This window comes from Coturnix japonica, chromosome 4, assembly GCF_001577835.2.
Source record: "Coturnix japonica isolate 7356 chromosome 4, Coturnix japonica 2.1, whole genome shotgun sequence".
NCBI classification, from domain to species: domain Eukaryota; kingdom Metazoa; phylum Chordata; class Aves; order Galliformes; family Phasianidae; genus Coturnix; species Coturnix japonica.
Window position 1 is genome coordinate 35,432,905 of NC_029519.1, and position 23,204 is coordinate 35,456,108.

Here is a 23,204-nt window from a genome sequence, read left to right on the forward strand (position 1 = left end):
TCACCAGCCACCAGTCCTTGAGCTGAATGTTTCACCAACGCGGAGGCTCACGTGGCCTACTGTGGCTACCAACATCCTGGCTATGGAAAACCAGCTCCTCAGCATGCAGGGGAAAGGCAGGTGACCAGACTCAGGCTTTGTTAGGGGATTGCTTCAAAGACACAGTGCAGGAAGCTGAAAGGAGGCTCTGGGGAGCACTTTAATGGTGGCTTCATAGGCGGGTATTTTGAAACAGAGCGTAACAGTTGCCTTTGAAGCTCTGAACACAACTGAGCATTTTACAGCTCTGTAAATGAGCAGTATCTTCACAAACAGAACAAAAAGTATACTGTGACCAGCATAATCATTCTGATTTCCAAAACAGAATACTAAAACGGACAGTGAAAGCTCCTCTGTTGCATCACTCAGACCAAAAGATCTACAAGCAACTCCAGAACCTGCAGTAGTTCATGAGATGCTGAAGAGAGTCTTTCAGGAGTTTTAACTTTGCTGAGAACAAGCAAAAAGTAAAAATTGCAAAGTGGGGCGATTGCAGACTTGTCACAGGTGGAGCATGACAAAGCACAGGGGCTGCAGCTGCTGGGCCTGAGGCAGCCATCAGGCCACACCTGGGAGGAGCTGATGAGGTGGGGCTGTGCAGTGCTCATGGCACAAGATGGCGGCATGCCTGAGGGAGGGTGTCTGCTACAGACAGCGAGGAGTGGATCCTGCACGTTGGAAATGTCCAGGTAATTTATCAGGATGGAATCTGATAAAGCAGATTTTATTTGTGGTTGCAGTGGTGTGCCTCCTGTAAGTAGGTGAGCATACAGAAAACAGTGTTGCATCTTTCATGCCCTATTATTTGATGCTTATCTCTTTCTCATAGGCAGTGCTATGTGGGGGTAAGTGTAACACTGTAAGTCTGGGGCTCGTTCTGTGCCTCTGCCCGAGTTGTGTGCTTTTTAGAGGAACTGGGTTGGAGAGTTGCTGTTTCTTTCTTGGTCTTGTTGAGGCTTGTGCTGGAGAATCAGGCATCTGTCCACGTGTTCCCTCTCATCCAAACATGAGAAAAAACTCAAGCTCGGTGTGCTGGGTTTGTAGTTGTTTGCGTTGTTTACGGAGCTCTTAACAAACGGCGCTCTAAAGGGAGCGAGAATAATGTGCCTCAGCCACAAAATATGCATCATAAAGAACCAATTGTCCGCTGTTACCTGGGATTTCCCACTCCGTGTTCTCATCTCCTTGGTTGCTTTCACTTAGCGGGTGCTTCAGTTCTGCGGGGCTACTTGCACCAAAGGAGGGGAAACAACGTATTCAGATCATCCCTTCAGTGGTGTTTTGCTTTGCCCCCAGGCCAGGTGTGTCCTTCAGCTAGTTACGCAGGTCTGTGCAATCTTCTACGTGGCATATCTTGGTATTTATTTGTTGTTGTTTCTTTTTTTCCTCAGCCCTTCAATCAGCTCAGCTAATCAGAGAGTTGCTGGGTAAACAGGGCTGATTAAAATGAAAATTTCAATTTTGCGTTGTAAACAGTGTGGCACTTTAACACTTCTGCTGTTGTTAAGGTACTGCTAATAGTGCATCTGGTGTTTTCTGGTGTGGTTCTATCTATTTCTTGAGATGCTGATGAGTTTTGCTAGAGAGCTCCACATTCAGTTGTCAGGATTTTGTGGTACTTGCATTCCCTTTTTCTGAAGTGACTGTACTTAACTATAATGGATATACGTACCATATTTTATTCTTTCTGGTCTAAAATCTTATAGGGAAAGTGTGTTTCTGTGATAACTGGGAAAACTACTCTAAGAAATGAGTCTTTGCTGTTAGTGCTGCTTATCTGAGAAGAAAACAAAGACAAAGGAAATGGGAACATCCAGAAACTAGTTTTGTGTGGAAACACCTTGAAAAAGTGTTGATTAGCGTTTGGAGGCTCTGCCTGAGGAAAGGGGTAGAAGAGACCAGAAGGTCCCCAGCAGGATAACAAATCTGTGACGGGGTGCTGAGATTTGAGGGTGAAAGCAAGAGAGAAAATGGCTTATGGTTGCTGAAGAGCTCTGTTGTCTGTTGGGTGCTTCAAGGGCAAAGGGAGTTGTCTGGAAGCAGGAAGAGAACGGACCTCCCTGTGATTTGGGCAAATAGGTTTGGCAGGCAAAAGGTTGGAGATCCTGAGCAGCTGAGACAACCCTGTGCTGAACTGAAGGAGCTTTTCAGAGTAATTAGGGAATTATAGCGTCGTGGGGCTTTTCTTTCTTCTTCTTTTACTTTTCCTCTGAAGATCTACGTTTCTCTTGTGCTAATTAGGGTTATTGTCTTTGAAATTCACAGGCTGTGTAGCGTGCCTGCTGCTAAGAGGTCACTGCAGAATACCTGCATGGCTGGTTAGTGGAAGCACAGTGAAGCTGCTATGTAGGCTGAGTGCAGGTGGTAACCTGGAGGTATGTGAGGGAGGCTGACTGTGTCCCACTGAGAGGCAGCACCTCTCTTGAAATAAAACTTACCAGCTGCCTCTGGAGCAGGGGCTCCAGGTGTGTGCTTTGAGTGCTGCCTGCTCCTCTGCTTCTTACTCTTTTGCATCCTCAGTGTCTCTTCCTGCAGCCCCCATCCGAGGTCTCGTTCTCTCCAGGGACTTGCAGAGATAGGAGCAAGGGGGCTGTATGGCATCCAGCAGGATGCAGGTTCCTGAGGATGGGTCTGGGTCTGTGGAGTTCTGCACCCACTAGGACCAATTGAAGCCTGCAATGGGGTGGCTGATGTCTGGGATGGTCCATGATGTGAAGCATAACAGCGTCTTTGTATGTTTGGTTTGGGGTGGGGGGTGTGTGGATAGGCAAAAGAAGCGCAGTAATGAAAGCACCTGAATTATGTCCCACTGTTTGCTGCTGGCCACTTCCTTTGCTTTCCTGCTGATTGCTGCTCAGACTGTGAGAACGGCTGTAACCATCCTGTGCAGTGAGCTAGATTCCAGGTAACCGTGTATATTCCCCTAGCAGCTAAGGTGGCTGTACAGTACTACATATTTCCTGCTCATGACAGGATGTAAAATATGTACTTAACTATCTTTTAAGTCAGTGGGGCTAAAGCTGATATGTGCTCACATCCTTTCCTGGCCTGAGGTCTGCAGATGGAGTCTGACATCCCCATTGGCATTCTAACAACGCCTTTCTGACAAAAGCTGCAAAAGCACAGCTTTACAGCTCGGTAATAAATATTCTGATTCTAGATTCTGCCCTCGAGTAGAGGCTATGTGTTACATGAATTGATTTTAAACGCGCTTTTAGCTTAGGCTGATGTAACTAAGGTGTTCTTTTACATATCCCTTGTGAGAGGGAAATGGACTGAGGGAGAGCAGAGGAGAGCTGTTTCAGGTCACCGTCTTGTCACTTGAAACTCCCTATGGGTTTTTCCCTATGGACAACTCCTGAAAGTAAAAAAGTAGCCATATAGTGTTGGAGCTTCACCATATTTATTTCGTTTCAACCGCTTTCCAAGGTTATGGCAGCGTCAGGCATGCGGAACTGTGCGACTTCACCTCAGATGGAGAAGGATTATCTGTGAATGATGTTCCTGAGAATTTTGTGTTTGAGAGAGTAGGTCATGCACTACGCTTGAATGTATTTTTCCACAGGAAAATCTCCAACAGGCAAAGGCAGACTCTCATAATGTCTGGGGTTTCTTGTGTCTGTGGCTTTTTCTCTCACTCTTTGCTGTTGTTTCTTTTTACTTTATTAATATTATTACTTTTTTGCCATAACATCCTTTCAGTCACGGCGCTCAAAATTACGGCAATGATGTTTACGAGCTTCCTCACCCATGTTATTTTTACTGGCTGCAGAAAAATGGTACTTTCCAAGTGCACACCTGTACATGTGTAGCAGACACCTCTTGTCCCTGCTGCCACCGAGGCGCTGCCTGGGAGTGCGGGCAGATTGGTTGGCGGTGCTCAGACGTGAACAGCGAGCGCTGCAAAAAGCATGTCAGCCTATATGGGCTGTCTGTTCTGATTTGAAAAAATCTGTTGAAGGATGCAGCAGGGGAGACAGGCTGTGGAGAGGAGCTTAGGAGACCAACGTCTGAAAAGGGAAGCCTCTCGAAAGAGCCGGGAGTTGTGTTTAAGGAAGGCAGATTGATCTCCTTGATGTCAGGCAATGAGACCTGACAGAAGAGAAAAGCTGTGGTTTTTTTGTTTTTTGGGTTGTTTTTTGTTGTTGTTTTTTTAAAGTTCATACCTAGCTCAGACGTGGTGTCAAGGCTACTGAGAGGTAGAAAAGGAGCAGGAAAAAATGTGTAGTTGGAGCTCTAAGTGGCAAGTTGTATGTAACGGGATTTCCATTTCTGGGAGGTGAGCAGGAAACTGCAGGACGCTGCCTATTATAGGGGCTGAGCCACAACCTGCCTCTGTCACCCCACTCTACTATTGCACCAAGCTGTCTGTGCCGGCTTTAATTGCTCTACGTCTGGCTGTGCAGAGTGTTAGCATCCGTTTCTTCTCAGTCATGAATGGCTCACAAGGCAGCAGCCTGCAAGCCTTGTGGTTAGCCCTCAGCATGTCACATTAGCCTGTGATAAGAGAAAACATAAAGCAAAAGCAGAGAGGGCTCCCACACCTGACACAGAAGTCTGATTTCAGTTGCAAAGTGTAACTAAGGAGTGACTTCACAGGTGCTTATACAGGCAGGATCAGGGCTTGGAGAAACGTGATGGGTGAGAGGTTCCAGCTGCTTCTGGCTGCCGTGGCTCAACCTTACAGCAGGGCTGTCTTTCTAGGACCTCACTCTGTATCTCTACTCCCAGCCCTGCCTTTGACTCTGGCCAGAATTCCTGACTTGACTGTGTGTTTAATTCCCTGAGAAACAGGATTTATTTATTTTTCCCCATGCAGTTGGGATGAGGGATTGTTAATAACAGCAAGAGCTTTATAGTTAGGACCATCTATATGTATCTCTATGGGTAAAACATCACCCTTACATTGAAATATTGCAAGGACTTGCCTGAAGCAACACCAGGGTTCCCTGGATGAACTGATGCTTCAGACCTTCCTGCCCCCTCACTCCCCTGTTTGCTTCTCATCTGGGCTGAAGCACAGTCCCTGGGTCACAGTCTGGTCAAGTGCCTTTGAAAGATATTTGAATACAGTTACAAAACAAGAAAACACATTCACCCAAATCCACTTATTAGAAAGGGCTTCAAACCAAAGGTAACATATTCTCAAGTGATTTTTAACAAGACACATATCAAAATCCACATCAGACTGGGAAGTAACTAAGCTTTGTTTGGCTGTGCAGGCACATAGCTTTGAATTGCTGTTCTTACTTTTGTAACTTGGTGTTTTCCTTATCAGTTCTTTCCTCGTTACTGGATAAATTTTGTTGTACCTGTAACTTGTTTATGTTAATTTTACTGCGACTGATACCAAGATTTTTGTTTGTTTGTTTAAATCAAGAATTCTCCTGCTTAATGTTCTGAAATAGCAAGATTTAAAGTTATGATTAAAAAAAAAAAAGTAAAATGGCTTTTGTCACTGTCACCCTCTGAAGTCCTGAGTCCTGCTCTCATCGAATTACAGATAATATTTGCAAGACTGGACAGGATTAAGTAAGTTGGGATGTTATTGTCCAGAGGACTTAGACGGAAGAAGGTTTGAGTAGCGTATTTGTGTGGGAGTGATGAATTGATTAGATAAGGCTTTAGGCTTTGTTGATGGAGTTACCCGAAAGCACAGCCAAAGAATAAAGCAGCTAGTTGATTTTCTCTCCCTTATTCTTCATCCTTTTGTCATATGTTCGCAGTATCGCATACAATTGGTATCCATGGAAATTATAGCAGTAGCAGCTGATGAACTCTTGGGAAATAAAGATTCCATTTTCATGCAAATATTCTAAATAGCAAAGAGGTGAGGAAGAAAAATGGTTGATAAATAGAATTATTTCCTTCTTAGAATATATTTCAGTGTTTTCCTCGAGGCAGCAGTGGCTTTTTGAAATTGTGCTCTTACTGAATGAAAGCCTTCAAAGATCAGTGTGCGTGTATGTAAGTTATGATGAAGAAAGCAAAGTTGAAACAAGGCTCATTGATTTTGTGATGAAGTATTCTGGGTACTCCTTGTATAATTTAACTTGTCAGAACACAATCCAATAAGTTGAGAAGGCACCTTTCATTTAAAAACTAGACTGAAAGGGAGATAAATCGCTTGTTAGGGACTGGACATTGGTGACTGGTGTAGTCTTCTGTGTCACAAACTCTTGCTGTCTGTTCATGCCACCTCCATAATGCATGGAAATCCTATCTTTCTTTCTGCTCTTTAATGAGAGCAATGTGGTATTGCTCTGTAGGACAGAAATACTTGCGCCAGTTGTGTGAGCTAGTTTTTCTCTCATGTCTGTTCTATTAGGTCTCTTAAGGACATTAGAAATCTCTTAAGACATTAGAAGTATTGTGATAGTCACGTAGGTCAACCATTTCCAATTTTTTTTTGAGAAAAAAACATCAAAATAATTATGAAGAACAAAATGATTGTGGCATATGTCAATCTGTCATTCTCTCTGTATGGTGGTCAATAGATCCTCAGTTACTAACATGGAAAATGCTGTGATGTTGAAAACAAAGGCACTGAAGCAACACAGAGGTATTGATGCCAACCATTAGAGCTGGTGGGATTTTGATTCATTTGGTAGACAAGGTGTTTATTAGGGGAGTTGTGTGGAATATGGGAGCTGTGTGCAATGCAATCAAATACACATGTTCCATTTAGCTGGGTACAGTAATGGGGATCAGCGTTGTGTGCTTAAAATCAGTACAGAAAGTTTCCAATTTGATGAACAGGTATATAACTGCATGTTTATCAGAATTGTTTTCTTCTAACCTCAGACAGTTACTGATTGGATTATATTGTGAATCACAGTCGGTTGTCTCTGGGTTACTGTTTGGTGTAGCCTATTTAGGATGTATCCCAATCACTTGAAGTCATGTAACAGGGTAAAGATATTCCCAGCTGGTTCTTCATGGGATACAAGTGAGGAGAGGGGAAGAAGGTCATTTAACCCCACCTGCTTTTTGCCTTCCTGTCTTGAGTTATGGGCTATTCAAGGTCAAGTTTCTACTAACCAAGGTGGCGTATGAAACTAGTGAGGCTAAATTCTGATAGTTTCTCTCATCAGTTGTTGCTGAGAAGAGTATGCCATGTAACAGTGTTAGACATCCCAGCATGAGCAATAAGTTGGTTGGGCTGATTGAGGCTTGCTCTTGGCTCAAACGGGTAATTGCTTTCAGATCTGGGTCTCCTGCAAGACTCCTTAATCTCTTGCCTGTCGTTCTGCAATAAGAGCATAGGAGAGAAAATTACTGCACTGAGGAAAAATCACCTGAAACACGCCCAAGAGGGAGAAATTTTGGATAGAGTTAGCAAGTAGTGAAGGACAGTCAGTAGCGCATCATAGATGAGTTTGCAGTGGGATTCAGTAGCTTAAAAACTAAACATTTCTTTTGGACAGCATCTGTCACAGGGAAAAGGGAAGTCATCCATTCTGCTGATGTAGGTGCAATGGTCCTTTCTAGGACAGTTTCTGCTTTGAGTAATGCAAAGGGAGTGTAACAACCTTGGAATCTTACAAAGGGAAAAAGTCAAAGGCTTTTCTATATGATGCCTAAAAATGATACTGAGGTGTTTCCAAGTACCTGAAGTTACAGGGAGGGACTACATAGATCGAAAGGCTGTAACTAGTAATGGTACGTTAAAATAAAGGAAGGGGGTAAGTTAAATATTTGGTGGAGTTCTGTTCTGGTAGCATAACTTCAACATGTAATGGTAACAATTGTTCTGGAGGGTGGTGTGCTGTTGGTTGTAGTCCCTGCACTTTGATTCATGTTCCCAACAGATTCCTGATGATTTTTCCTTTGTTTATTTTTTTGCTTTTACCTTTTCCTTCTGCTCAGTGGAGTGATGTATGTACCCGTATCCTAGTAGATGTTAGGCATAGGCTGATAGAACAGAAAATGTCAGTGTGACTATTGGCTTATGAGGGGTTTTGTTTCATGCTGTGTTGACTTGTCCTGGCTGTGGTGAGTTTTGTCAGGGTTTGTGTTTCAGAGCAGATCTTCAAGAGCCTGTAATCTGATAAAATAAAATTCCAGCCTAGCCTTCCCTCCTGTCCTGAGAGCCCAGCACAGAGCAGTTGTACAGTTAAAGTCCTTATTTGAAGTGCTTTCTAAGCTGGACTGCCAGGACAACCGCTGATGTTTGCACTTGCAAGTATTTTTTCTGGAGAATGATTTGATAGTGTGGTGCTTGTGTCTCATGGTGAGAAGAAGCAGCAGCATGGCACAGGGATGCCAAATGTCATGTGTGTGGTACGGGTCAGAACTAGTGAGTATCCAGAGCAGCTAAACTGATTCAATTGCTTTGATAGCAAAGCGACTGCTGAGGCTGCCAAGTAAATAATTAATTTCCAGCACATATTTGGCTCTTGTGGCTGGCAGCCACCTTTGTTTCATGGACCATAACTGGTTTGCACTAAAAGGCTATAGCAGAAGCTTTTAAACAGAAATTAACAGGCACATTAACTTTTAGCATGCAAATAATCTGCATTCTTTAAAAGGTTGTGTGTGTGTGTTTACAGAGCAAGATGCCATGGTGAGCCCTGGCTCGCTTGTGTTTTGAGTAGAGAGACAATGGAGACCACTGGTGTTCATAGTTGTGGGAAAGTTACTCATTCATGTTAAGAGCTGATACAGTGGCTTTATAGTGAACAAGGAGTGTGTGTGTGGGGGGGAGGGAGGGGGGTGTTCTCTTAAACTAGAGGTGTGTAGGTAATAGGTTGTTACTGGGGTGCTTTGGATGTGCTTCCTCTATGCCTTCAGAGGGAAGAGCTGGAAGGGCTGGTGTAAGCAAAAATGGAAGTGCATGGATGTATGTGTTTGGGTTTCAGTCCCTTGCCTGCCTCCTGAAAAAGTATTGGTTCTACTGACTTGTTTAAAGAGGTATTTTGGTCAGTCCTGCCTTCCTTTCCATTTCTCAACTCTGGCAAACTGTTGTTATGTGTCAGTGATCTTTGCCACCATTGTTAAATAGAGCACTCAGAAGGAATCAGCAAAAAGCCCACAACCTCAACTTCCCAGGCTCTGGGATCTGCTGCTGTGTCTTTTCTTCATCCTACACCTTAGGTGCCTGTGGGACTCTTAGTACAATGCCAAAGGAAAAGAAACAAAATGATAGTGAAAACTTGATAATACTCACCTCGCCTCTGATTCCCTTCGCTCTCTGTCACAGCTCTACCACAATGTAATAATGTCTAAGAAGTATTTGTGGATATGCTGGTTGTTGTCTCAAATCTTAGGAAGCTCCTTAAAAAATTTATAAATTTCTGATAGAAAGCGGGTAGTTGTGTGAGCCAGCTAAAGCCATGCTTACTTCATAATGGAGAAGTGGCAGTGAATGCAGTATAGCTTGCAATATCCAAGAGGGATATGTACTCACCTGTGATTAACCTTTCTTGGCCATTAAATGTCACAGTTGGTGCGTATACATTGAGCAGAAAGAATATATATTTGTCAGTAAAAAGGTGACTGAAAGAAAGAAGTCACAAAATGACATTTTTCAGTAGGTTTGTCATAGTTGGAGCGTGGAGGGAAATTGCTTTCTGTAAATCTTGGCCCAGCAGAACAAAACACACATTTCTTTCCAGTTGGGAAGCCATACTCATAGCCATAATGGAAGCACTGTGAGCTCTGACTTCTTCAAACTCTGATAGAAACCAATCTGCAATCTTGACAGATATGATCTTTTGCAGGATGCGCTGTTCATTTACAGCAGCTAGAGACCTCAATTAATATATGAGTGAGGACAGCAGGCTGTGAACTCCCCAGTTCAGCCTAGGTGGAGATGTCCCTGTCTGAATTTATGTTCAGGTAATTTAAAAAGATTTATACAAAGCTTTTCTTTCATTTTGAGAGTAGATTAAAATTCTAATGGAAGCCGTTTGTATGCATTTGTTGAATTGAATAATATTTATTGCTGTATGAAAAGGAGAAAGGGGGGGGGGGGGGGGGACACTGAAAAACTTTGCTTGAAATAAAGCTAGTGAGGCAGGAATAAGTAAGTATGGAGGCAGAATCAGTCCAAACCAGGAAGAAATACTTAGTAGAACCTGTAGAAAACCTACTGTTTTATAGAAACAGAATGAAAGCAATCTACACCTGTTTCTGAAGAGACAGAAAATAGGACGCTGCCCAGTGTGCTTTATCTCTCTGTTCCTTAATTATTTTCTTAATGCTTGAAAAGAAAATGGCTTCATTGTGGGCATGATGATCGCAACTCAGAACGTGCCTTCTCACTCCAGTAGCAGTGGGATTTCTTTCTGACACCCCATGAAAAACTCTTCCTTTACTCTTGGAATGAGTTTCTGAAAGCTTGCAGGTGACTTTAGAGCAGAAATTCTGTTGAAGTGGAAGATGTTATGGGGCTTATGCATCTGGACCAAGTTAACTCATCATCTTTGTTCCAATACAGCTATTTGCATTGCGGGAGTTGGACTAGCTGATGTTTAAGAGTCCCTTCCAACTCAAACAGTTCTATGATTTTTGCTGGGTCGTGGTTTTGGATTTTCTTTTGATGAAATAATTTGCAAAGAGCACCCATCATGCAGGAGCTGGTACCTCGTGACTGTGCCCAAGAGGACCAATAAGCTAGAAGAATATTCCTCTAAGAATTATTCTGATTTTACTTGGCTGTTGAATTGTAGGAGGTATGATCAATAGTTAACCAGTGAGAATTCTGTGTGAAAATGAGTAGGTAAATATTTGAGCTGTTCTTGAAAAGACCTCTTGATGAGATTAATTTGCTTTTATTAGCTGACTTGGTAAAGAGAATATATGCCCTCTCATGCTATTGACAGTGCAAGCAAATGCACAGGTATCCCTCCCTGCGCTTCTCAGAGCCTGGATCCTCTTTCCACATCTGAATGCAGAGGTCCAGGCAAATTGTTGGCATTGTGCTGATACAGCAATGCAAAAAACCTAAAGTGAGTGTTGTGAAGGCCTGCAATGAGTTCATGTTGTCTGACTGTCAAGCTGTGGGCCACAGAACAGAGGTAGGGATGCAAGAATGAAAAGTAATAGCATAGAAAGTGCCCACTCCCTGTAGGGTTCTAGAATGGGCTGTGGTGGGTAAGATTTGAAAACATTATTTCTGTATGGTCTTAAATTATCCTTGGAGATGTGTATTCTCCTTCAGTGCTCAAAACATCTGCTGGGAAACCAGTATCAATTAGTAAGTTATTGTGCTTCTTTGAGCATCCCTCACACCAAATCTGTGAATTTAAGTCTCAAGATAAAGTGACTCTTGATAAATATCTGGATTACAAATGAAGAACTAATGCTGAATATAGACATCCTAAAACAGTCAGGGCTCCTTGTAATAATATTAATGTATATTCAAGCTTAGTCAAATTAAACATGGAACTAATATCTGAATTATGTTAAATAGTAACTTAACTAAAACTTCACTAATGCTCTCTTAATTTCTAATAAGAGTTGCATTACAAAAAGGCAGTTGCTGCAGAGCTTAGAGTAATAGGAATGTTATCATTAGTTTCTAAAATACCAGACAAAAAGATTAAGCACAATTGTTTAAACTACATCCTTATTTTGATGAGCTTCTTTTTTTTCTACAGAAAGGTAAAAAGTGGGTTATTTCTTCAGATAATAGGGCATCTACTACAGACTCTTCAGAGGAGTGAAGCAACTCATGCTTGTTTTAAACCAGTGTCTTAACTCTTAATGGCACTACTCAAGCAGCTGCTAATTTTGAACAGGATGTAAGAATTGAGTACTTGATGAATTACCAGACAGTCAAACTATCTAAAAGCATTTCTTTTTTAGGCTATCGTGTGGCAAAAGCATGCACAAATCACTATTCCTTTATTGTATGCCTCTCCAGAATGTAAATCTTTTCCCTCTGCCTTTTATCTTGAGTTACATTTCATTGAACTATACAGGGAATTTTTTGGGGGTGGGTGGATGTAAATTAATACATTGCATTTTCCTTCCGCACACATTCCTCATTGCCTTTAGGGATTTCGTTTGACAAAGGCCTCGCTAATGGAAATGCAAATTTTCTACCTGTCACAGAATACTTTTGACTCTGCTGTTTGTCAGACCAACACATTCCTCAAAAGCCTGGTTACTTTGTCTTCTAGGAAGCCAAGGGAATTGTCTGCACCCACCAGGCTCTGTTTGACCTAACAGACAGCAAAGAACATATTTATGTAAATTTACACGAGGAGTATTGGCCTATTCAGTCCTCTGCCATAAATAAAAAACCACACGGATTGAAAGCCTTATTAAGCTTTGATTTATTATGGCCATTCATTCATTTCCTGCTTAGTAGTTTTGTTGCACTTTAATAGACAGCAACTTCTTTCATTTTCTAGTGATACATTAGTGTTTTTAGTTCTGATAATATTCCATCTCATCTAGTCTTATCTTTTGAGGGTAGTAGGAAACCATGCGTGCTAAAATGGAGAAGATTTGGACCATGTGATTTAGATTAGAAAACTTCCTTTGTCTGCACAGTTCCGCTCTGAGCAGAGCAGACGGTCTCACTGAATCTTTAGCAGGGGAACCATGCAATGCAAATATACAAACTCAGACTTCTAAGGCACTGAATGGAAAAATGAGGCTTTTTCATATAAAATCTGGAAAAATAAGATGCTTCGGATCCCCAATGAAAGGAAAAACCTTTCACTTTCTTTTTTTTTAGCTTTTGAGAATTTGTCCTCTTATTCCAACCTGCACCTCAGCAGCCCCATTAGGGCCGTGCTTTGGGCAAAGCAGGGAGTGAAAACCTCATGGCTTTTAGGAAAGCTGTAAAATTCCCAGTGATCGGGGATATCCAGGAATTCGTGTACTGTATGTTTAGTCCAGTATGGCAGTACTAACAATATTTCTAAATAGTTGTCAACCAGGTTTGACAGTCTTTCCTGGTGAACTTTCCAGTCTAAGCAATATGTTCTGTTATATTTTCTAGCTCTTCTCCCCTTTAAAGCCCTTGTGTAATCACACTGCTTTTATTTATCTCGACTTCTATTTTCTCATTTAATTTTGTCTAGTACTTTCCTGGAAGGCTCTGCTTATTCCTGTGAAACCGTAGTGTTTCTTCACCTCTGTCGTCCTTGAGTGTTGCATCCTGACTCGCTCATCCTTCTCTAGCGCCCTCTACATGGCCTCTCTCACTCACTGTCTGGGCTCCTTCCCAAAGGGGAAGGACAGATTTTCTCCTCTGACACAGCTTGGCACTGGGGCGGAGGCAGTAGGGGAACTCAGGGCTGATTCTAATACCTCACCTCAGTAATTTCTGTAGCTGATGTTTTCTGAGTTCAGATCACATTGCTGTGAGGCCCTGTTAAAAATTAACTGCCTGGTATTTTTCCTGCCCGAGGCCGGGTGCTTCTTGCTGGCATTGCCTAGATTCCCATGCCAAATTGTAATGAAAGAAGAATAAAGGAGCTGAATGTCCATCGAATGTGGTAGTATCTTCCTGCTTGCAGCAGCCTTATGCTACAAGAGACAATGAAAGACTTGATCGCTTGCTTTTCTCACTTGATGATGATGATCTTTGCAAACATGTGTTCTTCCCTCTGCACAAACCAGAGCAGACTGGCAGCAGCCACTGTTTCTAGTCTGCTCTTTCTGCAAAGAGACATTTCTTCTGAAATGGATGATGCTTTCCGAGGCTGGAACTGCAACCAAGTATTTACTTAGCCATAGAGATCATAATGTTCCATGGTTTATTTGAATTATTAAAATGCAATACTGCACAATAATCATTACTGCACAGCTTCAAAACACTTACTGACAATGTGGTCTTGGCAAAGTAAGCACTAGTCTTTTTAATGGATAGCTGTTGCAACAGAGAAGAGGAAACCTGTGTTTCAGACAAAGCCATGCTTTCCAAAGGGGCAAAAGGTATCGATTGTAATATCGATTCCATACGGATTTTTATTGTTGCTTTATATTTTTAAAATAACTTCCCTCCCATCCTCTCTTAACAGATCAGATGTCACTTCACTTTTCTTTCCTTGAAATAACACTGGAAGCAGACTGTTGACAGCTTTGGGCTTCTGCACAGTCAGCAGTATGGGGGAACAGTACAGACATGAGCAAAAGTCAAGCGGTCTCTCTGGAGTTCCAAGCCATTAAAACAATTGCTAAGGGCGCAAGAGCACAATAAACATCTGTGGTTTGTCTCCCCAGCGTACCACGTGCCTTTCAGTTTCCCTCTGCTTGGAAAAGGACTTGAGTTGTCTGATTGGACCCAGATGTGAACTTGCAGAGTCCGAGGCTTTTCGGAGCTTAGGTCTTGGTTCCAGGCTGAGGCTGGGAGGAATTGTAAAGTTAGGTTCCAGATCAGTGCTTCCTCAGATCTGAGACTGTTTTAGCACTCCTCTTAGTTTCTGGCTCTGTTCTGCTAGGAACCGCATCTTTGTGAGCGTGCCAGTCTGCAAGGCAGTCCCCAGTGCTCACTGGGACCAAATGCTGCAGTGAAGAAAATTAGCACCTTCACAAATCGCCTGATGTTGACTGTCTTCCTCATGGGTCAATAGCAGTGACTTCTTACTTTATTAGCTTGATTTTGTGACAAAATGTGTATTTCTATTTTATTTTTAAGAGAGATTATACTAAGGTTGGTGTCATTTAGGTTGCTTAAATATTTAGAGGGCAACATCTTTCTATGCAAATACTTATTACTTAATACACTGGATCACAATAAACGAGATCTTCCAGTACAGAACTTTAGTATCTCCATGATGACCAGCCAGCTGCCTAAATAGGTTTAACAAAGAGAAAAATGAACTGAAACTTTGTAGAACTGATTTGGTAGAACCCAACACGGATCTGTTGGATTTAGGGAAGGGGAGCATGCTTTTTTTTCTTCTGACAAATATCACATATTGGTAATTCAGCCTGAAGGATGAAATGTGCTTTGCTTTAGAGGATTAAGCAGAAATTGACTTGTTACTTTAAATTAATTTAAACTGTTTGAGCAGAAGAGATGGGAACAAAGATGTTGTTGTAACTTAATAGTCTGGTAAAGGTAAATCATCCAGTGCTCAATTTACTTGTAACTGTGTGCTTGTGCGTTGCAATGGAGGGCGAACACAGTCTTGTTAGCAATTATGATATTACTCTGAAGTCTTTGCTTAAACACTTCATAGAGGAGGAAATGGGAGATAAATAACATCCAAATCAGATTGGAATAGCGAGCAACAGTTGTAACTGAGCACCTCACTCTGCATATACTTCTGTTCAAAAAGCACAAAGTGAAAATTGTATAAGGGAACACAAACCCTTTCCAAGTCGGAGCCGTGTTTCTTTAGTCAGTTAGAAGGTTATTTCAATGCAGTGCAATCACAAGCTTAATTTCCTGGACACTTGCATTCAATGAGATGGTGACTGAGAATATGCTAAGAGGTGATGAGAAATGTACTACAGATGGCAGATAACTTGTATTTTAGAAAAGAAGGTGTGCTATAAGAACAGTCCTGTAGTTGGGAAAAGGATATATAAACGGATCCATGTGTTACCTATGTGTGGGGGCATGGCCAAAAGGAAGGAGTGGAATCATGGGGTGTTTTTTCTAGGGAGACTGGACAGGGCAAGGACATCAGGGATTGGGGATGCTGCAACAGAGTGTGGCTGGAACATGGATAGCAGTCCTGGATGAACAGTGTCACAAGAGGTGTTGTCCTCTGGAGGCTTAAATAACCTGAATAGCAAATCTGGGTGTCTGCCTGCTTTGAAGATATGTGCTGAGTGCTGCCGTTCAGATGGTGCTGGAAAAGAAATAGTGAATAATCCCAGAAGGAAACAGAGTAAGGGTAGAGAGAGCAAAGCAATTTAACATCATTTTTATTCTAGAAAGTACTCTGCATAGATACTGTTTAATTGCAGAGCTGAATTCTGATGACCTGTCATCAGAAGAAATAGAAATAGCAGCAGTAAAGAGACTTAGGACTAGTTCTGGGTGCGTGGTGGAGATGGGCCCTGTTCGCACCTGAGCAGTGACGGGCTGTGGGGACCTTGTCAGCACAGTGGAGACAGGCTAAAGTGTGCAGGGAGGGGAATGGCAGTGATCTGGCAGGGCAGAGGCAGCACGGGAGAAGGCTGACCCAAATGGGATGAGTTACTGCCAGCTGGCTCCCAGGTGGGGCACTCGAGGAGTCTGTGATCTGACCTAATCAGATGCCTGGCACCTTCTCTCCTTGCCTTGCGCAGAAGGACGACCCTCTCTGCCAGGGACACAAAGGATCAAAAGTGATGAGGCTGCCTTTTACAAACACAGTCTGGGCAGTGCATGTAATTCTTTTTGTTGGCTCTCAGTGGCATTACCTTGAATATGAGGAAATTAAGGAGAAAAATTGCTATGAGCCTTGTAGGCCCTTTATCGCTTTAATCTCTTCTTCTCTCTGCTTTCTCTTTTCCTGTCTCTTGTCATCCATCTTTGTAGAGACAGTGACCAAGTTAATCTAAACAACAATTCAGATTTGTTAGCAATTGATTTGATTTCTGCTTTCAGAAACTGTTTAAAATCATCTAAATGCATTATTTTAAGCAGGACTAAGTTTTCAATGCAATTTCTGAGACAGCCAGAGCAAGAATTCAACAGATCTATGGGACTGAAGGAAGAGGAAAAAAATATATTTTGAATGTCTATGGGACAGAAAAGTAGGCTATAATTTCTGGGATTCCTTTTAGAAGGATACAAGAGAAGGGCAAGAAAAATAACACCCTAGAGCACATAACCTTACAGAAATTTGGTGTGGGGTTTGTTATGGCTTGGTCTTGTAAAAGGCTTTACGGATACTGGCTGAGCCTGCTGGATGGTTAGTGTGGAGCCTGCAAGGGCTGTTTGTGTTAAGTTGTATTGATTGCTTCGTGTATAATTTAATAAAGTTGAAGCCTGCTTGCTTTCTTTGCAGCTATACTCTGCATCTGTCCTTGTTGGAGTGTTCCCATGGCAATCGTGGGCTGGATTTTTATTAGTTTGATTTACTCGATAAATAAATAGAAAAATAAAACAAGATAATTACCCAACAATGAATAGCTATCGTATGAACAAAGTAAAAACTACACCGAAGACTACAGGCAATAGGTGACACTTCTAGTTTAGAAGTAATGCAGAGGTTTCCAGTGTAATTTTTCTGACCTTCATTGGCCCTCCCTTCAGTAGGTGTCAGGTCCTGAATTTCACTGCATGCAAAAATGTCTTTCCAGGCTTCTCACATTCATAGAGTTGTTACTGTTTTCTAAGCAGTGGCTATAGTCTTATGCTCTCCTACTACTTCATCTGGACCCTTGCGGGGAAGAAACCTCCTTCCTCTTTCCCCTGGGGGGTGGTAGGACAGCCTGTGCTAATAAAGCAAACATCTCTGCTTTACCTGACATTTGCTCTCCTAACAGACTTGTTCCATGGCTGCTCAAACCACCCAGAAGGCTGTGTTGCCAGAAGATACGGAGGGCTGATTGGGATCCTGATAGCCTTGGGGCAGTTGGAAGCACAACAAAGGCACCTTTTGGAAGGGATGCTGTGGCACGGGTTCTCATGGAAGAGTGAGAGAGGACTAGGCAGGAAGAACTTGTTAGTGAGTTTCAAAGGGAACATATATGGTGCTTGATATTTAGAAGCATAGGTCACTTCTTTTACAATGTGTTTCAATCAGTTTTCAGCTCACAGTTTATAAATGCTGGGAGTCTGGGCCTCTGCTTTAGCAGGAGAGCATTTGGCACGGCTCAGAACAGGAGAGTTGTAAATGTGGCAGTGTGCTCAGTGCTGACAATAAAATTTGACATGGGCTTCCTCAAGTACTGGCTTTAAGGTCTGAGAGCCCCTGACAGCTCCCCATTGCCCAGATCACTCCAACAACCAGTGGAAGGCTAGAGGATCTTTGTTGTGACTTTTGATACCCTTGGGGCAGGAGGTATAGAGCAGAAGTGACCGTTTCTGGATATAGTCAGTCCCTGCTGGCTGCAGGGGACTTGTGTTTCAGTCAGGGACCATTTAAAATCCTAAACTTCCATCAGCTTTCATATAAACTAACAGGACAAGAAAAATATTTTTCCTGAATGTTCAAGGCACTGCTAATCAGAACCTGCTATGCAGGATGCACCCAGTGGTGTTCAAGCGGCATACTAAGCTATGCCTTTAATCAGAAGTAGATAGTTACCCCTTTGAAGCTCTTTCTTTTGTTTTTCTCCAGAGGGTCTCACACAAGTGCAAAACTTTGTAGGAGCATCTGCTGAATGGCTTAAGACATGCCTAAGTTTGGAAAGCATCTATCGTGTTTGGAAACTGCCTTGAATGCTTGCTGAAAGGCAGCTGTAATACAACCTCATGTATGTGGCTTTTACAGGGAACTGTAGATCCCGTCTCAAATCTTATTTGTTTGAGAGTGACATCAGCTTTTAAATCTTGCACTGCTGCTAGTGGGTATGTTTTTAAAATCAGTGCTCAAATGTCAGTGCCTTTGTGGGGAAAGATTCCTGTGATGGCAGCCTGTTCCCACCATTAGAACCATAGAAGCTGGCAGGCCTGGGGTCTGTTTCTTGACTCTGCTTCTGGCCTGCTGTTGCTTGCAACTCTTATAATCTCTCTGTAAAATGGGGATAAAGCTTGACTTCTTTTGTAAAATGTTATGAGTGCTTCAAAGCCAGGTGTTTCAAAAGAACTAAGTTTTATTAAGAAGCTCGGCTGTTCTCACCTGCTTCTCTCCCCTGCAGTGTGAAATATTGCAAGACCTGTGGCCTTGGAAAGTACGTAGACTCTCTCATGAGCCTATCATTGCAGCTTCTGGGGCCAGCCTGCCTGGCAGGAGCTGTGAACAGTGGGCTAGTAATTGTATAATTTAACACTAGGAAATTTCCCCCTACTGCCCAGGGTAATAGCTTAGACAAATACTGCTCCAGTATCCTAGAATTCTAGCCCCAATAAGTTTAGGAAAGCACAGCGATTGGTTTCATCGTGGCTTTCCCTGATAGAATTGTGAGAGGATCTGTCTTAAAATAAATGGCAAGAAAGCTCTTGGGTGTTTCTTCTTTGTCTGGGTAAGTAGTAAGCATTCTATCTGGCACACAGATCATTAAAAAACATTAGCAAGATTTGTTTGTTTGTCTTGTGAGCATGTGGTGCATAGGTCTTCTCAGCCATTTGCTAAAACACTTGGGAAAAGCTTGGTGGCTTGGATATGGGGAAAAAGGACTCTCAGCCCTGCTCATCTCCCACTTAGGAGGCTTGTAAAAGACAAACAGAAGTTTGTAGTCCTGGTGAGAAGATGGGACAGCACCTTATATCTCAGAGACCCTCACTGCTCTCTGTCTTGTGGAGATATACTAAAGAGAGAAGACATTATCCAAGGGGCAGATGGAGAGGATGTCCTGTGTGGTTTCTCTGCTTGCACAGTCAAGCCTTCTTCCCTGCTCCAGTCCTGGTAACATTGCCTGCTTTGTGCCATACTGAGGAATTGAGGCTTTCTTCCTGACCACTTTCCTTGCTATCTGTGAAGGAAGTTTTATTTTATTTAACTAACATTCTCTTCTTTAGCTGGTACTTATAAAATGTATTTATTTGTTTTCAGCCTTTCTTTTCTTCTCCTGATCAGGGCTGTTCTCTACTGTGCTGAGGCTGCCTGCATCCCTGTTGCTGGGAGCCTGGCTGCTTTTATACTTCACCTGTGCCAGGGCATAGGCTTTGGATATATACCACAGCATGAGCTTGAGTATTTATTTTTGCTCTTCCCGAGCAAATCCCTTTGGAGATCTTAAGCCTGCAGTGTGATGCACAGAAACCATTTCCCCAGGAAGTGATGTTAAGAGTCACTTTGAGCAGAGCGTAAAGCTGGGTGGCCTCCTGCATCCTCCTGGTCCCTTTATGTGCCAGAGGTTCCTTCTTTGTAAGACAGTACAAAGCCTAGGTTACACCGTTTGGTCCTTCCCCTGTACTGTTTCTATCGTTCCTCTCTGTTAAGAAAATGTTTGTGCTATGTATTGCTTGAACACCTTAGTAGTGAAGGGTTATTGAGATGGGATATACTCAACTGTGAATTGCTGGGCTGTTCCTATAAACTAGTAAATAATGGGAGATTAAAAAAAAGCAAAACATAACTGCATCTTGTAGTAAAAGCTTCTAATCCTACAACACAATCCAGGAATCTGAGTGGAGAGTTTGTCAAATTCTAACTGGTCTTATCAATTTTGTACAGTATAAATATTTTGAGAAATAGAACTGTTTTGATCGAAGGTTGCATAAATCCAATCAGTCTCAGCAGCTGAACCTGTGTGAACCCTCTGCTGGGGCTTATGTCACCTGAATTCCTATGGTACGGTTAAGACTTAATCTTCCACATGTAGGTGTACTTTTATTTGAGCTCCTGTGGCTGCGTGTTTTGGTGAGCTAAGACATGGTGTGATCTGGAGTAAAGCGTGGGCTGCAGAATCCAGGCTCACCAGCATTCCTTAACTATGGGTTGTCAGATCCGCATCTCCCTGTGTTTGTCAGCTAGTGTCACATCTGTAGCGTTTTGGCTGAGTGTTTCTTGTTTGCTCTGACTGAGAAATAAGTAGAACTTTGGAAAAACAAATGGAGCTTCCTTATTGAGCTGCGGTGATTTATGCATGTGTCAATGGGAGTGAGGAAAAGCAAATCCCTTCTGCTTGCAGATATTTTAGGTTTCTGTTTAATAACAGCCTAGGCCAACCGCTTTGAGGACGCTATTCTGTTTCTTGGGTTGTTGAAAGCACTTGGCCTTGTGCCTTGCAACACCACATGGGGTATGTCTTAATAGACCTGAAAGGCATGGCATGCTGCGACTTGATTTTATTTACATTTATGTAAATATTGCTGTGTTTATTTTAAAATGACTGAACTTCTGCAGTTGCAGCTCCAGGGTGGTAAAGGTCGCTGAAAGGACGGTTAGGTTCCTATTGTCTCAATCTGGAAGGCTTCACTTAAAATCACGCTGTTTGCCATTTCTCACTTTGCTGAGCTCATCTAGTGAAATCGCTCTGTTGTATTTCCTGCTTTTTTCTCACTCTAGTTGTCTTTCCAGTGGCAGAATGACAGCTAACAGAGCTCTGGATAATATGGGGGAAAAAATGTGATTCTAAGGAAAAAATTAAACTTTGCAGTGTATTTTTTTTAACTGCAACTCAAGTTCACAACTGATTGTGTTGGATGCCTGTGTCTGTAACATCAGAGCTTCATCTCAGAAGGACAACTTAAGTAGTCAGAAAAGGGAGCTTTGAGGCACTACAGGTGTAATGAGATAAGTCAGTTTCTGGCTTATTGTGGAGTGCTGGTCAGGAATTTTCTGTCAAAATGTTTTTCTTCTCTCATCAGGATCCACAGATTTGACAGCTGTTAGTGGAAATGTACCTATCAGTTTTGGCAGGCAAGCCTTCTCACGCAGGAGAGGGAATCTCTGGAGAGGTGCAGCCGCCTGCCTGTAGAGCATCCCACTCACCCTGGCACAGCTGGCAGCCCTCCCTGGGTCCTTGGGGACTTCTGCCAGTGCTCCATCATCAATCTGGAGACCTGAACTTCCATTCCTGCTAGCTCAGATGGGTAGAGCTGCAGGCTGCTACTGATGTTGTTGTGTTCTCTATCACTAGGTATATTTTGTGTTCAGTTAAGAGACTTTATTGGGCTGGAAAGGGTGCAAGTAACAGAAGCTGTTATGGGGCAGCCACTTAAACTGATCCTGGCCAACAAGGTCTTGTCCTTGTCTCTCCTTTGCGTGAAGCCTGGATGCCTGTTCCCATCTTCCACTTGGGCAGACTCATCTCATGCTACCTGCAGGCATAGCAGAGAACTAGGGTCCATGGGGGATGATTCTCAGTGAGAAGAACAAGCTTACTTCTCTGTGAATGTAGGTCCTCCAAGTGGCTCACAGCAGGATCAGTTGTAAGTGCTGGTACATGTGAGTCTTTGGCTGGAAAGAGATGAAAAGAAGGCATGTGATTATGCCTTTGGCTAACAGCAGGCCATTAGAAAGATTTAGCTACAGCACCTCTACATCCCTTACTTGGGATGTGTATGGCTGTACTCATGCATTCATCCAGCCTTAGAGTGATGCACATATATATATATATAGCTTGTTGCCAGTGGCCAGGAGCTTAGCAGGTGTACTGAAAACATAAAACCCAGAGGCTCAGATTCCTGACTATAGATGCATACAGCCTAGCTGTGTGCCCTGATTAATAGACAAGTGGCTACTTTGGGATGTCTCACTCTCTCCTTGTGATTTCCCCCAGTGGAATATTATAAAGATTTCCAGGTTTCATCCAGTAATGGAATCAAGAGGTCCAGCCTCAAAACGCCTCATACCTCCCTCTACATTCCCTTCTCTTCTACAGCCCTCTTATTATTGTTCTGCTGCTCTCTAAAACTAAGCCACAAGAGCAGGAGTCTCGCAGACTTGTCAGATGTCTTTAGACTTGTTTCCCCAGAGGTTTCAGTGTAGTGCAGCTGACCTTGCCCTGAGCCAGCAGAGCCTATTCTTCAGGACTGTGCCCGGTGCCTCATCGGTATCATGTCCTGTTCCCCACCAGCTGCTATGAGCTGAAGTCTGTGCCTAGTAGTGCACGGAGAGTTGAGTATGTTTAATTCTATTGCATAAGGCTGGCTGGCACTGCCATTTCAAATATATCCTTTTTTAAAGATAGCTAAGTGAGATTTTTCTAAGGTCTATGTGAAGGTGAGAGCCTTTTGGCTTCCAGGCACAGTGTGCAGGGAGATGCTTAGGAAAGTAGCAGGTATTTTGACTGGTTCACTGCTAATTATTGCTTCAGTAAACAACAGCTGTTCAGATGCAGCTCAGCTTCTTGCTTTGAAAAGATTACAGTGCCTGAACTGTAGTCTTGTATTATTGAAAAAAAAAGAAAAAAAAAATGTTATAATCATTTCACTCCCCTACTGCTACAGATTTTATGGGCCTTGTAGTGCGCTGTTATGTCAGGCATATTAATTGCTAGTGAGTCGATGTTAAGCAAATGGAACAGCTTTGTGCAACGTTTGGACACTCGGTTATAGACAGTTTAACAGCAGTCTTCTGGAGAGGCTCTGCGTTAGTCTTAGATTATTTCTCAGCACTAGAGGAATGGCTCTTTCAAAGTAACTATAAAATGAACCATTGCTGCCATGCAATAGCAGTAATAAGCTGTTAAGGTACCTTGCAAAGCAT

General features: G+C 42.7%; 1 long non-coding RNA gene across 3 annotated transcripts in view; it reads left to right on the forward strand.

The window, feature by feature from the left end:
- Positions 1-734: 734 nt before the first annotated feature.
- LOC107313290 overlaps positions 735-23,204 on the forward strand; it is a 54,306-nt gene continuing 31,836 nt past the window's right edge. The window contains exons 1-2 of one of the 3 annotated variants that reach the window (XR_004307008.1): positions 735-1,365; positions 9,762-9,879. This is a non-coding gene — a long non-coding RNA (uncharacterized LOC107313290). The remainder of the gene's footprint in view (positions 1,366-9,761; positions 9,880-23,204) is intronic. The other 2 variants (XR_004307009.1, XR_004307007.1) reach the window with 2 other exon arrangements.